General features: G+C 45.2%; 1 long non-coding RNA gene across 1 annotated transcript; it reads right to left on the bottom strand.

The window, feature by feature from the left end:
* Positions 1–293: 293 nt before the first annotated feature.
* On the bottom strand, positions 294–17598 carry LOC121001615. The gene is made up of 5 exons (XR_005779100.1): positions 17470–17598; positions 10933–10964; positions 8535–8662; positions 2489–2635; positions 294–694 (listed from the first exon to the last, which is right to left on the bottom strand). It is a non-coding gene; the product is annotated as an uncharacterized LOC121001615 (long non-coding RNA).
* Between the last annotated feature and the right edge of the window lie 455 nt (positions 17599–18053).

Below are 18053 nucleotides of genomic sequence, written 5' to 3'. Positions count from 1 at the left end.
ATGAGCTGTGTTGGTAGATGGGTCTTTGGGATGGGCAGAATATGATGGGGCATGTAGTGGAAGCCCAAAATATTTGGTATTAAATAAGGACATTCCCCACAGGTCACATCTTGGCTGAACACAGGCTGTGAAGCAGAGTACTGACATGCGCATGGAGTTGACAGCTGGTGCTGCAGGAGGAGCAGGTGCCATTTCTTTGCCATAAAGACACCAATACTCTATGGTACACAGAATATCAAGCAAGTCGTTGACGTTGCAGCATACAAGTTGATTATCCCATAATACACACACACACAATTGCAGTGCTGCAGGAATTGCCAGGAGTCGAGATGCCAAACTTCCGAGGGAAAGGACATCGTCATTCTCAGATTGAGCTTCCAAGATGTATTCCAGAACTCTTTGGCCTATAGCTGCTGCAGTGGATGGCATGCTCAGTCGCCGGGTGATCAGGGCTCTGGAATGGTGTCTGGACACTAACTGGTTCGGCAGCTGGTGGGTTGGATGCAGCAGAAGTCCCTGGTTACTCATTCACCTCTGGATCCTCTGCAGTGGGCCACGAGAGCGATTTAGGAGTGGTGGAAGCTTCCGCCTCATCCTCAATTTAATTCCATTTTGGAACTGATGAGAACATAAACTCCTTTAACTACCAAGCCTATTATAGTATTAAGGCCCACTTGCATTTGTTTTTCTGTCACTGCAATAAAAAAAAAGCCAACTTAATTTTTCCATTGACATAACCATATGCATTTTTCAATGGCACATTCTGATGTTCCATATAACATTAACTTGCATTAATGACAAGAAAGCAGGCATACAGCCATTGATTGAATTTGTGCAGGATACTAATGTGTTACTATTCTACGTGACAGTATAATTACAATGAAACCAAAATGTAGAGTCTTCATGTTCTACTACTTTTGCACCATAATAGCACATACAAAAGTTAGTTTTTTTGCTACACCATTAATTTATTTTTGGTCACTAGACCAATGAGGACTTTTTGCAGGACAAATTGTATTTGGTTACACCATTTTGAGGAGGTTAGAGAAAAAAACTAAAACTATATATTTAATATTACTGTAATCTTACTGACCCATACAATGAAAGTAACCTGTTAAAGGAATTAAGCCACAAGGTAAATGTTAAATTTGAAGTGCGAAAAACAATGGTGGGATTGCTTTTACCACTTTCGCACATCTTGGTAACTGCCTTGTATTACCTTCCTCTACATAATAAATGCCATTTGCTGAAGTGAGACAACCCCTTTAATGCTCATTTGTATGCTTCCATTTCTACAGAAACCTGCTGGCATCAGTTCTTTAATGTGTCACCACAGACTACATCTGATGGGTAAACGGCATATTGAATCATCATCGCCAGCAATCAAATATACATTATTCTAAATGGGTATTTATCGCAATATCTGGACATAAATGGTTAATTTTTTTTATAGAATTCAAAACCTTGAATATATTGTTTTCTCCCACTAGGAGACATCACAATGTAATCCTCAGACTGATTTATAATGCAGTGTTATACCTTGTATGTATTATAGTCTATCCCTTTGGCACAGCTTAAAGGGAGTGTCACCTAATCTGAGCCTTTTAGACCGCTCAGATCAGGTTAGACTCCTTTGCCCTCATTACAATGGTACCTTCATTTGTTCTGTCCCTCGCAGAGATCTTCAAAAAAAATGACTTCTGCTAATGAGCTTTGGCAAGTGATCAGGGGAGCAGTTACTGCAGCAAGGGCCCAGGCCCCTCAGCAATATGCGCAGAAAACCACACCTTTTTCACCCCTCTGGCCTGCCCTTGTTTCCTATTACCTCCTTCTCTCCCTCCCAGATCTCACGCCTGCGCCGCTCCACACTTGTCCCGCACCTGCGCACTGCTGTGCCCATTATGGGCAGAGGAACAGGTAGTTGTACTGCGCTTGCGCCAGCAGCGCAGGCACGAGATCTGGCAGGGAGATGAGGAGGTAATAGGAAAAAAGGGTGAGCCAGAGGTGTGAAAGGTGTGGTTTTCTGCGCACATCGCCGAGGGGCCTGGGCACTTGCTCCAGTAACGCTGCCCCTGGGTACTTGCCAAAAAAAAATTAGCATAAGTTTGAAAAGTTATTTTTTGAAGATCACAGCGAGGAGCAGAACAAATAAGGTACCATTGTAATGAGGGCAAAAGAAGTCTATAACCGGATCTGAGCGATCTAAAAGGCTCAGATTTGGTAACGGACTCCCTTTAATAGACAGTCATGGCAGGCCTGGGGGCCTCTGTTAGGCCATCAGCTGCCAAAGAAACGCATCAGTGCCCTGTGATTGTGTTTGTGGGATGGAAAGGGGTGGTAATGGGGGCCAGAGGGATCCTCCTCCCCGTCTAATTGCCATTGATCCATCCTCGATCCTGACAGTTACAGCAGGAGCCCATCTGTAGTCCGTTTTCATTACAAGGAACAAACAGTTATCAGACATGAAACATGTAATGTTTACACTTACAGGTCAGGTCCCATTACATCTTGATCTTCGTAACATCAGCTGCTGGTGGCACATATATAGGCTTCATTTTTGAGCACCCAATTCACTGCATGGTGGCAGCATTTCACACAAAAATAGATCAGGTGTGCCAGCGAATCTTTACCTTAACTACATAAATACAAAAAAAAAAAAGTTAAAATGTAAGCGTTCTTCCAGGATAGATGTGCTCAACAGCTTTAGTCACAAAAACTGAGCATTCACACAAGTTGCAGCTGTCAGGCATATCAGAGACACCTCAGAGGCCCATTGGATATATAGGAATCACACTGCACCCATTGAGTCTCAAACAAATGAGTTTTACGCGTTTCATTTAATCTGAATTACATAGGTGATTGCTTTATCTGGTGACCCCCATGGTTGGTTAATTGGTGTCTGTGGTTGTAGTTGAAACCAGGGGTTACAACCTGACTGGCTTATTATGGTTTCACCTCCTTATACTCTACAAATTAAGGTTAGGGAACTTTACCCTCTACCTACTTTCATATATGCACTTGTCAGATGTATATTTTATGGTGCTTTTACGCTGTGCTATTTAATACAATGAAGGGTTAATCTGATACAATATATTGAAGATATACAAAATATTGCATCCCCATTATTTTCATGATTGGGAGACATACTGCCCTAATGGGATGACGAGGCTTGCTACATAGGTGCAGTGACACCCCTGGGGAGGAATGGTTTGCTGTCCTTACCGCAATATTGCACATTACACTCCAGAGTGCAACATCCCTTGCACCCAAACAGTACCCTTGCATTCTGCACTTCCACCCAGACAGCGCAGGAGATATGGGCTCCCTGGAGGCGTGCAACGTCACTTCCGCCTAGGGGTGGGCGATATGGGCTAAAATCTATATTGCAATATAATTTTAAGCATGTGCGATATATATCGCGATATATTGTTTTCTATATTTGGGGGGGCGTGTTTAAACTTTTTTTTCCTTTTCTTTAATGACTATTAGTCTCCTTAAGGGCTAGAACGTAGAACCCTTGTCATATTCACCCTAATAGAGCTCTATTAGGGTGAATAGGACTTTACACTCTCCCTGCTGCCCTGTGCATAGTACACACAGCAGCAGGGAGCTGATCCCCCTCCCCTAAATGGTGCCATCCCCAGATCCCCCCCTCCCCTAAACGGTGCCATCCACAGATCCCCCCCCTCCCCTAAACGGTGCCATCCCCAGATCCCCCCCCCCCCTAAACAGTGCCACAGACACCCCCCCCCCCTCCCCTAAACGGTGCCATCCACAGATCTCCTCCCCCCCGACGCTCACAGGAATACATTTAAAAACTAATCAGTAACTTTAACTTTATTAATTGGTGATCTCTTTCCTGTATACCTTACTAGGTCTTAGCTCCGATAACAGCAGGCAGTGGGGTGGGGGGGGCTCACTCACTGACGTCACGCGCCTGCGCCGCCTAGTGGGAGGGCAGGCGCGTCACGTGAGTGAGCGCCGCCCGCCCGCACTGCCTGCTGTTACCGGAGCTAAGACCTAGTAAGGTATACAGTAAAGAGATCACCAATTAATAAAGTTAGTTACTGATTCGTTTTTAAATGTTCTACTGTCAGCGGCGTGGCCCTGTATATTCTAACCCCCAGGCAAGCGTCCCTGTCACGATGGGAACGCCTGGGGGTTAGAATATACCATCGGATTTGAGTTTTCACGCGCTCACTGAGATCGTGAAAACTCAATGATTTACAGTCAGTTCCTCCCCTCCTCCTCTTGTCATTGGTGGTCAGCGGCAGCCGCGCAGTGGGGAGGGAGGGACTCTCCTTCTCCAGTGTGCCGGCTCAGGAGAAGATGGTGCGTGCAGAGAGTGCGATCATATCGCGGTCCGGCGATATAGGCGATATGCTCAAAATCCATATCGTGGCACAAATTTATATTGCATATTGCCTATATCGCCCCACCCCTACTTCCGCCCTCATAGTAATAACAGACTGCATCTGTGATTAGGGCAATCGGAACTGACGTGACAAGGCGCCTCTGACTCAGTAGCAACTGCATCTATATAGGACACTGTAGTCAGTCACACGTACACTCTGGCCGATTGGCTTCCCTACTGAGAAAGCCTCCCCTGGGCATTATCCTGCACAGTTTATACATTAACTATCTAGGAAGTTAATCAATAGTCAATTATGGGGAGAGACAAGTTTCAAAGGGTCTCTAGTAGTGTTGCATATAGTTTATTTTTTTTTATTAAAATGGTTTTCAGAGATATTTATACTGATGACCTACCCTAAGGTTAGGTAATCAGTATCTGATCGGTGTGAGTTAATCAGATGTTTGAGAAGACACCAGCGCTCCTGTGAGCACCACTGCCTTCTCACAGCAATGTACATTGTATAGCAGCTGTTCTTGTTATCGCACTCAGCCCCATTCACTTCTATGAAAGGGGGGGGGGCAGGCTGCGCCTAGGCCAAGTGAAATATGAATGTGTTGCCACTGGCCTAGGAAAAGCAGAGAGAAGGCCACAGCACTCACAGGAGCGCTGGTGACTTCTCAAACAGTTGATGGACAAGGGTCCCCGAGTGTCAGACCCCCCACCAATCCTATATCCAGAGAATGGGTCATCAGTATAAAAATCTCAGAAAACCCCTTTAACACTGCAGGATTTTTTGGAGGGATGCCTACAGTTGTGGCCATTTGTTAAATTCATGTACAATTATAACACCTAAATGTGCACACTACACAGCAGCCTTAAGATTACCGTATCCACAATTCATTCATCTATTAGTAACTAGGCATAAGCACCATATCTGCATCACTGCATTAATATCAGAATAGGGGGGAGGGCTTGAATATTTCCCACCATATAGATTCCCATGATCTGACCACCTTAACAGTATTAGCCCCTGATGAACCACAGGAAACAACCTCCTGGGGGAAACATGTTGGGGAAATGTACTGCTAATATCTGGAGTCAGGTATCACGACAGCAGTGTCCTCATTGTCCATATTTAGTCCGACAACTTTTGCACCAGGGGTTTGTATCCATCCTTGATTACTTTAGGAATGCTGGTCATCTCTTCACATGTGGTATGTCCGTTTTTTTGCACTTGGATAACCCAGTGAGAATACTCCCAAGACGCAGGATTGGCCTTGTCAGGGCGTCAGTTCCACTCTTAGGTAGGGAAAATAGGGACACGTAGGTTGTTACTGGGGGTTTCTTCCGTAAATATTTGAGTTTTTTAATCATTTAAAAGGTTATGCTTTTAGGGGAAGCCTTTCTTGCTTCCCTGTGAAATTACGAAGCCCCATAGGCCAGAGGGCCCATTAACAAAACATACAACTTGAGCAGGGGAACATGGCATATGGTAAAGGACCCATATACATCACAGCCAGTGTGAGCAAGCGGCTATATTAAAGGGGTTCTCCAGTATAAAAAAATATATATAATTTTTCCTACCAGCACATGTAAACTGCTTTGCCCTTTCCTTCCCCTTAAAGTTTGCTTTATTAAATCTGGGACAGAAAGACCTCCTGGGGGGCTGTCTGAGAGGGAAAGCCTTTTTTCTTGTCAGAGGCTTTTTCTAGTAAATAGTCAAGGACCGGCCCAAATAAAAATTCACCCCGACAAGGAATTGCACAAAGTTTAGCCTTGGAACTAGCACCCCCAATTCCAGCCTTTTAACCAAATTGCGGAAAATCTTAAGGAGTCTGCAGAAGCATCGGCTAAGAAATCTAAGGCATTATTTATAGTAGGGAAAGAAGAAAGTAACTGTTCCCTAGCGGTACACCCCTTTAAGGGGTTGTCCGGGTTCAGAGCTGAACCCGAACATACCTCCATTTTCACCCAGGCAGCCCCCCTGACTTGAGCATCGGAGCAGTTCATGCAGCGATGCTCTCCTTTGCCCTGCACTAAATCGCGCAGGGCAAAGGCATTTTCAGGCGTTCGGGTGACGAACCGGGCTCTCCATGGGGCTGCCAGGAAGCCTGGTGACGTCACCGGCACTGATGGGCGGGCTTTAGTACTCCCCTAGCCAGTAAAACTGGCTAGGGCAGCGCTAAAAGCACGCTCATTAGAGCCAGTGACGTCACCAAACACACTGCCGTGCGGAAACTTCCACCCGGCGGAAACAAGAGCCTGCACGATCCAACGCAGGGCAAGGGAACGCATTGGAGATGCTAAAATGCTAGCATCAGGGGGGCTGCCTGGGTAAAAATATGGGCCTGTCCAGGTTCAGCTCTGAACCTGGACAACCACTTTAATATGAGCCTCTAACTCCCCTATCCAGGCTTACAGGGACCTAGCAGCAATAGCAGGTTTAAAAGCCACCGCAGAGGCTTTCCAGGTCTTTTTCAAATAAACCTCTGCTCTCTTGTCCATCGGGTCCTTAAGTGAACCCATATCTTCAAAGGGGAGTGCGGCTTTTCTAGACATTTTCACCACTGGAGCCCTATCCCAAGGAGTGAAGATCTCTTCATCAAAGGGATATTTTCGCTTCACGGAAAGAACAAAACTTCCTATCAGGTTTTTTCCACTCTGCCAATCACCGCTTGAATGTTTTTATGCAGATCAAAAAAAAACAAAAAACTTTTCTTGGGACCTAAACCTTCGAACATAGAGTCCTGGACTGATTGCTGTGGCTTCTGATCACCCAACCCAATGGTAGCTCTAACCATCCTTGACTAGGGAGTTAGTGTTCTCAACATGAAACAGTGGTTTCCCTGCGGCCTCATCCCCAGAAGACTCATCTGACAACACCCATTCTACTTCATCCAAACCAGAAAGTATATCACTGTCACTGGAGGGGGAATCCTTAGCTGAAGAAGTACTGGGGCAGCTTTTAATCAAGCCGCTAACCGACTGACCACTTCACGGATCATCTGATTAATGCTGTCCATTAAAGACAGAGCTTCCGCCTCCATTAACTTGCTGATACACACTTTACATAGGGGTTTTGCCTGGGCAGAAGGTAGCTTCTTTTTACACAGAGCACATTCCCTTTCTTTTGCTCTGGAGGTCTCCCTGGAAGACTCAGACATCTAAGCACAAAACATGACCCCATGAGCACCATTAAAAAAAAAAAAAAAAAACACGCTGGGGCATGACCCCTCTTACCCCACCCTGGTACAGTTGTATCATTGGTGGTTTCAGCACGCTGAGCCTGCTCCATATCTCACAGCAAACAAAGCCAGAATGGAGGAAAAACTGCCAACCTACTCCACTCTGCATGGCAGTGAGCTGGCTGGGCTTTTCTCCTCGGCGCATGAAAGCCGGCTCCCTCCCCTTCCGGTCTGCAGCTTCAGCTTCCTCTCACCACCGCAACTGGAAGTGCAGACACACGCAGGCTGACGGCCAAACATACGAACACGGCCGCAGAGGTTCGCAGGAGCCCAGAAAGGCAGAAACCTCCCCAGGACGGAGAACAAAAAGGGGTAGGGAGCCCAGATTTCTGCAGAGGCTCCTAAAGGAGTCTTATGCCGCACAGGGTAACTCTCCTCACACTATAATAGCCAGGGCCCCCACAGCTCAATCTTAGTTTTATTCCAGCAGATCCGATTTCCTCCTGCCCCTTAGTACAGGAAACCGAACTGGAGGTAGAGGGGATGATCCCTCTTTTAAAAGGCAGTTCTCGTTCCTGTCCTGAGGAGTTGGATGAGGTCTCAAGGGGGTGCTGTTTTAGGCAGGAAAAATAAAACTCCTAAATGCCTTTATTTATAATGACCTATTGTCTAGGAAGCAAACAATGGAGGAATTTAAATGGCAGCTGTCAGATTCCTGTACATGGAATCCATCCTAGGGACAGCGCAGAGCACAGGAGCCCTTTTGTAAGCTCCATTCTCTGCCTTGGCACTAAAGTATGTGCAGCCAGGAAAAGCCCATCTATCTCAGAACAGAGCTCACCAGCCCTTGTACTCACAGGCTGAAGAGTTTTCCGACACCTCCCTCAGTGTTGTGTCTGGTCTTCATTCCTACAGTTATGGGTTTGTGTTTTCTGGAGAACCCCTCTAAGAACAAACAATTAGAGACAAGGGGGATCAGCTGGGGTTGCATTTACCCATTCTCTTTGTGAGGAGGTGCTGCTCCCCGTCAGTTGCGTACAGCTCTCTAGTTAAGTTCTCCCACGCAGAGTCCATCAGGATATGATGAGTCCTCAGTGTGTTCATCCCACATGTCGAGCTGCTCCTGTAACAGTGTATAAAGCATATCCATATTAATGCAGGACATGTCAGCATCTTCTGAAAGCGATAGAACTACGCTACCACAAAGCTGGCTGGAAAAACATGGATATGTGAAATGAACAAATTCAAGTCAATGGATCCATGTGCCGTCTGTGGAGAACATCTCATTAACTAATGTGTGAATAAGGCCTAATAAGCTCACTCCTCAGATACTTAAAGCCTCAGCATTACCAATCAGATGGGTAAACGGCAAGGATGAATCATCATTGAGTGAGAATGTCAGGATCCCGAAAAGAAATATGGAGGGATCCTCATGGGATTATAATCATCCCAGAGGTCTTACATTAGGAGCTTTTGGCAGGAATTTTTCCCGCCAAGAAAATGTGGTTCTGTGCTAAGAATAGGAAGGTTACCGGGCAGAGTAGGAGAGGTCATTAATTGGGTCAGGGAGGGACCTATGGAATTTCATTGCTGGGCAGAATGGAGTAGGGATGCCCAGCAACAGGATTGGGATTGGGTGGGAGTTCTGGGCTGGGACCAGGTTGGAGTTATAAGAAGAGGAGTTTGACAGCTGTGTGCTGTCAGAACGAGTACCTGAGGGAGGTTTTGCTGCCCCCACCCGCCCTTCCCTCTTTTTATTTTATTTTTTTCACGGCTGCTTTATAAGGAGGGTAAAAGTCGCTCACTGATAAGGTAAGCGGACGAGTTGAGTCAGTAGTATAGGCAGAGCTTATGGCTGGTCTAATGATTGGTTTGTTAATAAGATCTTGAGTTAATTCATTGATTTATTTTATGATGATTTATTGTTAATTAACGTTAAGCTAATCTTTAATAAAGATGGCCGTGGCCTTATTCCACCCATTTAAGGTGTCCACGTGTATTTTTTGTATTGATTAAGATATTGGTGTAGTTGGTTATAGGGTTTGGGTATGATTTATTATCCCATGAAATGAAAATTCACATTTTAGACCCCTAAGATTCACGTATACAAGATAATTGTTAACTGCAATTTTATACCATTTTTTGCATTGTATACTTCCAACATGTGATTTTTTGTCTTTTGGATAAAAGTACCTGTACATCAATGGCCATAACAGAACTTCTTAGTGCATGGGGTCTCTACTGTACCTCTGCATGCCTCAGTACCAGAGGCATAAGGAGACCGATTGAGGACAAAAAAAATATATAATATAATTGTGGCCTATTCCATCAGACTCCATACGCACAGTATCCTGCCCTAGGATAACTGGTTCTAGGGAGGAGACCGCTGCTATTACATGCAGTGACCTCCATCAGAATATGGGGAGGAGATAATTATGCCATCACTCGTCCCCATACTAATTAGTTTGCCGGCAGCAGATCACGATTACACATCACAATCTGCCTCAGGCAAACAATGATTTTTAAGCCTGTTGAAAGATTCCAGTTGCCCGATGAACGCGTGTTTGCTTGTTCATCAGATAAGGCTACTTTCACACTGGCGTTTTGGCTTTCCGTGTGTGAAATCCGTTGAGGGCTCACAAGCGGTCCAAAACGGATCAGTTTTGCCCTAATGCATTCTGAATGGAAAAGGATCCACTCACAATGCATCAGTTTGCCACCGTTCTGTCTCCATTCCGCTTTGCAGCGTTTTGGTGTCCGTCTGACGAAACTGAGCCAAACGGATCCGTCCTGGCACACAATGTAAGTCAATGGGGACGGATCCGTTTTCTATGACACAATCTGGCACAATAGAAAACTGATCCGTCCTCCATTGACTTTCAGTGGTGTTCATGACTAATGCATGCGGTTGTATTATCTGCACGGATCCGTCTGTGCAGATCCTTGACGGATCCATACCAAACACAAGTGTGAACGTAGCCTAATCCATGGCAGTATTACACTACCAGATCGTTAAACGTTCGTACAAACGCTCGTTAGCGATGATTGGGCAGCCAGTCTAAAACTGTTTGTGACCTTAGTAAATCAGAGATAAAAGGTTATTAGATGACCGGCACAAATATAAAGTAAAAAGTACCAGTCACACAGCTAGACAAACAGTTAACCCTTTGTGAAAGAACGGCTCAATATTTAATTGAAAAAATGATTTTTAGCCCAAAATGAGCAAAATGCAATCATTAAGAAATTGCCTCCAAAGGAGTACATAGCCTTTAGAGACTTACACCATCTTCTAGCAGATCAGGAAAAGTCAGAGAAGCAGAAAAGTACAAGTCAAACCAGTACAAGCAAAAAATATATAAATAGAAATACCACCCGAGTAGTATACCAGCTTACCTGAGTGCTTACTCTTGTGTCACCACCGAAAACTAAAATATACAAATGAGAATTACAGTTAACAAATGTGAGAAGAACAAGTCCTATAGACAAAGCAATGTTCTCATGTACACGGTTAGGTAGACTATGAGGTGGTAATGCAAATATATCTCTGGACATCGGGCATAATCATTACAAACCACTCAGAACTCCTAGCGGATATTTCATTAATGCTGGCATCAGATCTCTAAAGTGTCACCACAGACTATCTGATGGGTAAACGGCATGATGAATCATCATCGCCAGCAACTTAATATACAAGAACATGTAGCCTGATGTATTAGGGGAGGGTCATACATGGACTCCTCCATTTGGATATCTGCATACTCATACAATGGAAGCAACCTTAAAACACATCCATGTATGCCATGTGCATTAGCCATATAATCTTTGTTCTAAAATGCCATGCAGCAGGGCGCTGTCCCAGAGGTAAAGCAGGATATGGCAGCCATCTTGATTGAATGATATACATTTTCTATAACAGTTGAGCCTTTCCTGTGCACTCCTAGGCATGTCTTCAGGATCCTACACATTTCTTCATGCTGCTTAACAAGCCTTGCTCCCAACTTGCCGCAAACTTACTAAGCCTACAAGGGGTAAACTTAAAGGAGTTAACCGACACTATAATGCTCCCTCATATGGCAGGCCCCACACTGCCACAGCTGCGCCTTCCGCGATGTTAGGGAGGCTCATCCCCGTCACCGCCTCCCCCCCAATGTTTTCATCCACGCACGGGGAGAAGCCGCTGCAGCAGTGCAGGGACCAGGAGTGTTGCGGGGAGCCAAGTAGAATCAGTATGAGGGGCCCGGCACGGGGGAGCATTTGTTAGTGTCGGATAACCCCTTTAAGGCACATTTACATGCACTGGCTGAGCAGGCAATTACTAGGAAGGGACTGTTCTTGGCAATTGCCTACTTGTCAGAGGTGGTGAGAGCTGCATTTACACGCAGCCATCGCTCGTCCTCCTACAGATTCATTGTCTGGTAGCAGATCGCTGTTTACACAGCGCAATTAGCTGCCCTGAAATGATTTAGAAGTTACATAACCATGATTTTTTCCAAAATTGCTTTGTATAAAAGTAGTAAAATGTAAAAGTTATATAAAATTAGTATCTTTGTAATTGTACTGAACAGAATAAAGGCATCACTACCTATTTTAGGCCTGTTTCACGCTGCTGGTTGTAGTTCCTGCAGAGAACAGCCTGCTGGATCTGGCACTGCCAGATGTCACCATAATGCCCACCAAACCCCTTTATAGTCCATGGGGATCCGGCTGCTACACAGCAAACATGCCAGGATTTGTGCAGGCTGCTCTGGCAGAGAACTGCTGCCGGCAGTGTGAAACAGAAATTAAGAGAAATTCTAATTTAGAAAACCCCACCCTGGTACAGTTGTATCATTGGTGGTTTCAGCACGCTGAGCCTGCTCCATATCTCACAGCAAACCAAGCCAGAATGGAGGAAAAACTTCCAACCTACTCCACTCGGCATGGCAGTGAGCTGGCTGGGCTTTTCTCCTCGGCGCATGAAAGCCGGCTCCCTCCCCTTCCGGTCTGCAGCTTCAGCTTCCTCTCACCGCCGCAACTGGAAGTGCAGACACACGCAGGCTGGCGGCCGAACATACGAACACGGTCTTAGTTTTATTCCAGCAGATCAGTTTCCCTCCTGCCCCTTAGTAGAGGAAACCGAACTGGAGGTAGAGGGGATGATCCCTCTTTTAAAAGGCAGTTCTCGTTCCTGTCCTGAGGAGTTTGATGAGGTCTCAAGGGGGGGCGCTGTCATAGGCAGAAAAAAAAAAAACCTCTTAAATGCCTTTATTTATAATGACCTATTGTCTAGGAAGCAAACGGAGGAATTAAAATGGCAGCTGTCAGATTCCTGTACATGGAATCCGTCCTAGGGACACCGCAGAGCACAGGAGCCCTTTTGTAAGCTCTATTCTCTGCCTTGGCACTAAAGTATGTGCAGCCAGGATAAGCCCATCTATCTCAGAACCGAGCTCACCAGCCCTTGTACTCACAGGCTGAAGAGTTTTCCGACACCTCCCTCAGTGTTGTGTCTGGTCTTCATTCCTACAGTTATGGGTTTGTGTTTTCTGGAGAACCCCTCTAAGAACAAACAATTAGAGACAAGGGGGATCAGCTGGGGTTGCATTTACCCATTCTCTTTGTGAGGAGGTGCTGCTCCCCGTCAGTTGCGTACAGCTCTCTAGTTAAGTTCTCCCACGCAAAGTCCATCAGGATATGATGAGTCCTCAGTGTGTTCATCCCACATGTCGAGCTGCTCCTGTAACAGTGTATAAAGCATATCCATATTAATGCAGGACATGTCAGCATCTTCTGAAAGCGATAGAACTACGCTACCACAAAGCTGGCTGGAAAAACATGGATATGTGAAATGAACAAATTCAAGTCAATGGATCCATGTGCCGTCTGTGGAGAACATCTCATTAACTAATGTGTGAATAAGGCCTAATAAGCTCACTCCTCAGATACTTAAAGCCTCAGCATTACCAATCAGATGGGTAAACGGCAAGGATGAATCATCATTGAGTGAGAATGAAATGAAAATTCACATTTTAGACTTTTAAGATTCACGTATACAAGATAATTGTTAACTGCAATTGTCATGTGGTGAGAACAGCATTTACACGCAGCCATCGCTCGTCCTCCTACAGATTCATTGTCTGGTAGCAGATCGCTGTTTACACAGCGCAATTAGCTGCCCTGAAATGGTTTAGAAGTTACATAACCATGATTTTTTCCAAAATTGCCTTGTATAAAAGTAGTAAAATGTAAAAGTTATATAAAATTTGTATCTTTGTAATTGTACTGAACAGAATAAAGGCATCACTACCTATTTTAGGCCTGTTTCACGCTGCTGGTTGTAGTTCCTGCAGAGAACAGCCTGCTGGATCTGGCACTGCCAGATGTCACCATAATGCCCACCAAACCCCTTTATAGTCCATGGGGATCCGGATGCTACACAGCAAACATGCCAGGATTTGTGCAGGCTGCTCTGGCAGAGAACTGCTGCCGGCAGTGTGAAACAGAAATTAAGAGAAATTCTAATTTAGAAAACAGCTAATTTTCCCAAGTTTTTGGTAATTTTGGATCATTTTTTTTTTTTTATTAATAAAAAGGTGGAGCGACTCACATTTAGCACTTGCATAAAGTACAATGTGATGAAAAATCTAGGAATGGCTTCGATAAGTAAAAGCACAAAGTGACATGTCAGATTTGCAAAATTAGGCAGGGTCAGGAAGGTAAATTCTGCATGTTTGCAAATGTTTTGCTCAAACTCCCTGAGTGGTACAGAAGCCACATGCTGCAGGACAGCTCCGTAATAAAATGGTCATAAGATTTTGCTATACCAGTATGGCGGTATTATCAGAAGCGAATAATGGTGCGTGGAGTAAATGTGCACAGTGCATACACCTGTATACTCATATCGACCAAGTGTCAGCCATGATGAATGGACTACGGTTACAAAGTGACCTCGACATGGTGCCAGGTGCAGAGACTTTACAGGGTTGAGAAGCTCGATATCGATTTAGGGTCCTAGTTCTACAGCATCTATCCCGAGGGGTCTATTTAACACATTCACAGACGGCACTGGCAGAGAAACATGAGGTTAGGGTCACCTACATATTAAAGGAGGAAATCTTACCACTTGACCCTTAAGATGACCAATTTATCATCCGCCAGACTCCAAGTGTCAAGCATGATTTATGAAGACGTCAATGGTGTCGTGGCTTCTAAGCTGAAGTTATTGATTTAAAATTTTCCATGATGAACACCAACTGCCTGACAGATGAATGATCAGTGTCGTATGGGTCTATACCACGAGTAAGACAGTTCACTACGGCTATAACGACCACAAGTGTATTGATCCCGCACTCTACATACCACATTTTACTCTCCACGGTTTAGGTTTGTACAATTTTAGGTTTATATTTGAAAACAACACTACGCAAAATGCCTCCCAAATGTCCATCTTTGAGGCACTATGCCCGTCCAATCAAAAATTCACGGAACAAAAAAGGTACCACTAAGACAAATGGCTGACACTTTTGGGACCAGATTAACCAATAAGGTTTGATTTCTCTCTTTTTTTTTTAGACAGTCAATTTAGACTACATAGTCTAGGGCAGTGATGGTGAACCTTTTAGAGACCAAGTGCCCAAACTGCAACCCAAAACCCACTTAGTTATCACAAAGTGCCAACACAGCAATTCACCCTGAACACTACAGTCCAATATAGTCTATCTTCCATGTACTTTATCATTTAGCTATAATAGCCTGCATACAATAAATGTGCTGTTCATCACCCCACGCTGATGAATGGCAGGAAAAGTTTAAGGCATATTGGTACACCATAGACTTTTTCCAAGGTGCGGGTGCCCACAGAGAGGGCTCCGAGTGCCGCCTCTGGCAGCCGTGCAATAGGTTTGCCACCAATGGTCTAGGGGGTTGACACTGCACATTAAACCTGGCACACATGTACACTGCCCAATCCAAGTCAATACCACCATTAGAGTACATGTAGTATAATGGAATCAGGGCATGCAGTTATAACAGTATGAATAGGCTCACAAGTTCCTTTAACCCCTTCCGGACATGCGCCATACATGTACAGCACAGCCGTACTATTATGAAGTGGTGATTGATGAAGCACAAAAGCTGGAAAAGCAGTAAAATGTAAAAATAAAAAATATAAGTATCTCTAAAGATAACCAGCCGGCTCCCTGTAAAATCGGATTGGCGGGGATGCCTACACTCAAGACCCCCACCGACGTGATGATTACCTATCCCGAGGACAAGTCACTATATATTAGGGCTCATGCACACAACCGTATGCCCTCCGAGACATACGGTCCGTGAGCGGGCCATATGTCCTAGAGCGGCATACATCGTGCGCACGGGAGCGCATAGCATCATAGGTTACTATGATGCTGTGCGCATCGGGCCGCCCGCTGGACTATTGGACCTTTACTCGATTTCAATAACTGAAAAGAGTAAAGCTAGTGTGAAAGTACCCTAACAGTACCAACTAAGTAAAAAGGATTTCCAAACTCTTGTTCCAGGGACCAGAACTATTCCCCCTTACCTGGTGCATAAGCAAACCTGATTTTATGCATGTGCCAAGGTGATAAGTTCTGGCCCATCCACAGAGAAAGACATGGTAAAGGACATGTTCTGTGTAATTTACCCCTTCCCCACATCTACTATACATGTGGTCAGTTACAACCACTGATGGGGCCTTCTGAAGGCTCTGAGGCCTGCCATAGTAAAAGTTCCTATTAAGCCCTGCCTGTGGGCTTTATAGGAACAGTAATTTTCCCATAGACTGCAATGGCAAACTATTGCAGGCTATGGTATAAGCAACTGCACAATAGTTCTATGAGGAAGCTAATATAAAAAAGGTAAAAAAATATAAGTTCTAAATCTAATCATCCCTTTACCCCATTTTTCAAATAAAAAATATCATTGGTATAACCATGTACAAACATACAAGACCTATTTATTATCCTGGTGAATATCCTCATGGGACAGATACATACCCAGAAATGGTAACTATTGGATTGCCCCACAAAAGATGTGCCCTTACACAGCTTTATATGTCAGAACATAGCAAAGCTTTAGGTTTTAAAAACCGAAGGAAAACTATAAATTTAGTATTGCAGTGCTCATACTGACCCACATAATGAAGTTAACATGACACTACTAGAGTTCAACAAACTTGTGTTTCCGGTTTGGCTACTTTCACATCTGCGCTTTTCCTTTCCGCTATTGAGATCATCATAGGATTTCAACCGCTGGGAAAAACGCTTCAGTTTTGTCCCCATTCATTGTCAATAAGGACAAAACTGAACAGAACAGCGTGCGCCAGAATGCATTCCGTTCGGTTGCATCCCCATCGCAGACAGAAAAACCCTGCAAGCAGAGTTTTTCTGTCCGTGATATGGTGCGGAGCAAGACGGATCCGTCATGACTCACAATGTAAGCCAATGGCGGCGGATCCGTTTTCTCAGACACGAGTTGGCTTACAGTAGTCTTAGAGACGGATCAGTCGTGGCCATTTTACAGATAACACAACCGGATCCGCTCCTAACGGATGCAGACGGTTATATTATGACAGATCCAGCAAAACCGCCGGTCCCTAATTACTACCACACAGGGAAAACCATAAAAACTAAACCCATCAAACAATGGTGGAACTACAGGTTATCCCCCTATTACACCCCCTTTAGAACTTTTTCCCGGCTGCCCACTACACTTTGTGGATTATTAGGTGGTCCCATTAGAAAGTACAACTGGTCCCACAAGAAACAGAAGCCATACAGCTGCGTGCAGACATAACATTATAGATGATTACAGCAACAGCTTCTCTAACACAAGGCGCTCACACAGCACTAGTGACGAGAGCAGCAGCCTGCACATACACCGAGAAGACGCTGCAGTGTATGGAGAGCGCGCTGCCCCTATGATAATCCTCACCATGTGGAGACACGCGGCCGCTATCTGCTCTGCACAGAGGCCACCACCAGAGCGCCATCTCCTCCCGCCACATCAGAGCCGCGGCTCAGCGCAAAAGGAGCGAGGGGCGGCGCCACTGCAGCACTTCTTATCACCCGCTACCATAGAGCTGCTAAGGAGGCATGAGCGTCTATTTCACCGGCGGCCATCTTCAAAGCGGGCAAATCAGCTGTGGTGCGCTGCAGGGCTTCATTAGATGATGGGAATGTTCTCCCTCACCACCCTGCTCTGCTCTTTGCAGAGTTGCACCACGGCTGCGCAGTTGAGGAGTGCTGCCAATAACAAATATGGCGGACGCCAAGTCGTCATTAAACTGTGCGTCCAATAAAAGCGCAATAGGCGGTCTAGAGCGGGTAGACACGTGCGAAGGGAAACGAGATGCTGTTTCCTAGTGGGCGGAAGGACCTCCAATGACGTCACGTCCGCGTGACCAGACTTTTGTGGGAGGAGGAAGGTTAGGAAGTTTTGTTAGCCTGCCTGTAGTTTTAGGCAGCAGCTGGAGATATACTACACACTGTATGCTGGCGTGTCCTAAAGAGGACGGG

This window comes from Bufo bufo, chromosome 5 (genome assembly GCF_905171765.1).
Source record: "Bufo bufo chromosome 5, aBufBuf1.1, whole genome shotgun sequence".
Lineage (NCBI taxonomy): Eukaryota > Metazoa > Chordata > Amphibia > Anura > Bufonidae > Bufo > Bufo bufo.
Note: the sequence above shows the minus strand (reverse complement) of the source record. Positions and strands in the feature narration are given on the sequence as shown.